Below are 3797 nucleotides of genomic sequence, written 5' to 3'. Positions count from 1 at the left end.
CACCCCCCCCCCCCCCATTTAATCTCATTAGGATAAACAATTTAGACCTTAAAGAGATGCCATCTGTGATTTTTATTTGCTGTGGATGTCAAGCTGATCTTCAGGTAAAATATACTTTATGATACAATATTTCATAAAATTAGAAAACTACTGACATAAATAAATAAGCTAGCTATGCTGCAGAGTGTTTAAAAGTATAAAAAATTCAAAGATGTCATTAAAATAATCTAAGGTAAAATATGTTTAATAATACAATATTTCATAAAATTAGGAAACTGTATAATAAATAAATAAATAAGCAAACAAACAAGCAAGCTGCACGTCTGAAGGTAACGTTACCAAAAAAAAAAAATCAAAGATCTCATTCAAATAATCAGTTTTTTGTTGTTGTTAAAGACTTGCACCAACGTAGATCTCAGAGTGATATCCATAAGTGGAAATCTAATCTCAAAATATTCTTAAAAATAGACAGTCATGTACTGAACAGTAAGTTATTACAATTATTACAGCCTATGTTGATTAATCACCAGTCAGACAACATCGCAGTGGCCATTTCACATTTGCATCGACGAACTTGAAGTCTCGAATGACACTGACATCAGCAAAGATCCACTTGGAAAAAGCAGCGAATGCCAAAATGATTTACCTCTGCTTGTCGACGGCTGCAACGCTTAGATTGTCGCCTGTCGGAGTCGTGCAGAACAATTTAGCCCAGCTGCAGCAGCTGGACTGCGGGCTCGATTTTCCTCCCGCGCCGCCGGTGCAGAAGTGAAGTAGCGCGAGGACCGCAGCCAAGGCTCCGGGAGCAAAAAAAAAACAAAAAAAAACAGCCGGTTTCGCTTGCACGCAGACACGGTGCCAAACTGATCCGCACCCCGGGGATCTAATTAAATGGCAAGCCACGGGGGTGTATGGTGAAACGTTTATATATTTCGCCTAGGTATGCAAAACGATGTAGAGTAAAACACCCAGACAGGATATCCGACTGTCTCCCAAAAATCTATTGCACATAATACTGCATGTGTCTGAACATGGAGCGAGGAATCTCTCGTCAGTTCTTGGGTTTTGGAACAAACCCACTTGAGCCCACATAAAGCTTGTTTGTGAAATTCCGTGGAGGATTGTGGGCTAATTTAAACACTGTTTCCGATCCGATTATATTCGCTAAAGTAACGTACGTGTGCAACGTTTCTGAATGTAATATTTTTAACTGTTGTTTTATATTGTCCACAGACTCATGTGTTGCCTAATAAAATACAGAAGAGTCAGTGTAATTTAATTTTTTTTTAATGTGTAGCATCAACAACTCTCATAAGAGCCTATTGCATAAAACAAGGCCACTATAATTAGGTTTATCAGTGTCGTTTTTTAAATACACTATAGAACAGATCTTTTTTTAAATTAAATTCGGTGCAAATTTTATTCTAAATTAGAGTAAGCTAAATCATAATTTTACCAACCAGCCGTCTTCAGTTTATGAATTCAAACTTTAATTAATTAGCCCGTCTTTCTGTAAAAATGAAAGATCTCAGTAGCCTATGTTTAAGACCAAAATTCACGGTGATTGTCAATGTGAACGTTATAGGCCTATAGCCTATCTGATTTATTTTTATTTGACTTTTTTTCCAGATTAAATAATTTTACACAGATTTCTTTAGAATGAAAATGGGCTCCCTTTCTCGTTGTTTCATGCATTGAGTTGACTAACAAGTCTTTATTTATTTACTGAGTTATTTGAAAATATATGCCACTGTTCTTTGTGGTCATGTCCTCAAAGCTATTGAAAATCAGAAGTGGGGGAAAAAGAGAAAGATTCGCATAGGGTTTGGGTGTTGAATATGTATCGCAACCTGTTCGGGACGCCATACAAGGTCAATGGGACGAAAACTGATATTGGTCTCGCTCTGCAGAAATACACGTATATATTGCATGTCCGTCATAGCCTACAGTACGTGTGTTACGTGCAAAATACGGCACATATGACGACACACAAGACTGTACACAGAGAAAGTATATCGTCACGAAAATCAGTTCCATATCATGGAGCGAATCTAGTTATTGTATACCTAATCTATAGCGAATCTAGTTATTTCCAGATTATTGTTTTTATAATTTTATTTTAATATGTTGACGTGTCACCGCGTGGTTTTAACTTTTCTCCACACTCAAACTTGTTGGTTTAATACATTAATTTCCTTATAACGGCAACAATTAGCCTACTTATAAGTGGCAACAAATGTGGATGGATGTGAATTATTCAGGAACGTACGACTTACTCTTCGAGGACAACAAAAATCGAGATTCTGCATTAGCTTCTCAACAAAATTGAGATATTTAGGAACAGTTGGCTTTCCTATTTAATTCAAATGACTAAAGTCTAAACTGCAAACCTGACAAACATGTATATTAGATATTAGCCTGACAGGAGCTTAGAAATTGGTTGTTTGACAGTAAACAGGACACAGATTTAGATTTCATAGACCACGGATCTCCAGTCAGACTCTCGCTCACAGAGGGACCCTCAATATAGAAAAAGCAGGATGTTCTTTGTAGCACTTTGGCATAATGTCCATTTCCCTTTGTTTAATACTTAACAGATCCTTAGCAAATATTCCTTCAAACAGTTTATGAAAATGTCATGGGGGAAAAAAAAAAAACTTTAAAGAGAACCCTGAGTACCTTCAGAAGAAAGCTTAGTAAGTTCTTAAAACCATGCATTTATTAAAGAAAGATGCATGTTCCAGGGGGAGAAATGTTCAATCATGTGTAATCAAAAAGAAAATCTTTTAAAAAGTTATTTTATTTGAAATTATTTAAATACAAATAATATATATTTTCCATTTACAATGACAGTTTTGTTGTAAACAAAAGTGGCAGATACTATTTACTAGGCAATTCACCCCTTTTTCTGGCCAGTGAGTTTCTCGGTGTGTGTGTGTGTGTGTGTGTGTGTATGAAGAGATGATTTCTCATAATCTGCGCACTTCAGTCGCAGCTTTCAGAACACAGCATGAATTATGAGGCTACAATCTTTTTTAGAACTATAATACTAAAATGTCTATTTATCTGTAAAACTGTTATAATTTTATAAAACTGGTTGTGAATGCGTTACATGCAACCAGAATGACACTTTCCCTCTGTCAGTAAAGATTGCATTGTGTTTATGCTAATGAACACAAGGGGGAAAAATAAGTAAAAGAATGTTCAGATTTTCTAATAACATTTGCAGTTTTCCAAATGTACCTACATACATTAACTATTGGGAACAAACAAGAAAATTAAATTTCCTGTCATAAATTCATGGTTTAAAAAGAAAAAGAAAATAAAAATACCCATAAATGCAGAATACATTTCATATGCATTTTTACAATTCAAATAATTTCATATCAGTCAGCTTAACCTCTCCCACTAATTGACAAATGAACAGGCCAGACCAATATTTTCATAACCACTAAATCAGCACTTCCAATATGCTGTCAGACCTTCCATTGGTGCAAAATAACATTTAAAAGGGACAAAAATAACCATATCCACAAAAAAAAGCTAAATATACCCTCAATTTTGAGCCTTGTTGCCATCACGCCACGCACAAAAACGTGCAAAAATAAACACTGACCCTCAATTATTCCTATCACTCAAACTGATGTTTCTATATCAAACCATTTGCAATATTTGTGGCCTCAAAAAAATATGTACATCGAATAAGGCGTTTATATTTGATGAGAGTGGAATGTAAGACAAAATTATATATAAATACAAAAAAAAAAAAAAAAGAAAGAAATTTGATCATTTTTAGG

General features: G+C 34.9%; 1 long non-coding RNA gene across 1 annotated transcript in view; it reads right to left on the bottom strand.

Annotated features, from left to right (window-relative positions):
- Nucleotides 1-1110, bottom strand: part of LOC107696132 (uncharacterized) — a 16847-nt gene extending 15737 nt beyond the window's left edge. Inside the window, exon 1 of the long non-coding RNA XR_001635059.1 lies at nucleotides 647-1110. This is a non-coding gene — a long non-coding RNA (uncharacterized LOC107696132). The remainder of the gene's footprint in view (nucleotides 1-646) is intronic.
- Nucleotides 1111-3797: the final 2687 nt, after the last annotated feature.

Source organism: Sinocyclocheilus anshuiensis, unplaced genomic scaffold (assembly GCF_001515605.1).
Source record: "Sinocyclocheilus anshuiensis isolate Anshui unplaced genomic scaffold, SAMN03320099.WGS_v1.1 scaffold306, whole genome shotgun sequence".
NCBI classification, from domain to species: Eukaryota; Metazoa; Chordata; class Actinopteri; order Cypriniformes; family Cyprinidae; genus Sinocyclocheilus; species Sinocyclocheilus anshuiensis.
Note: the sequence above shows the minus strand (reverse complement) of the source record. Positions and strands in the feature narration are given on the sequence as shown.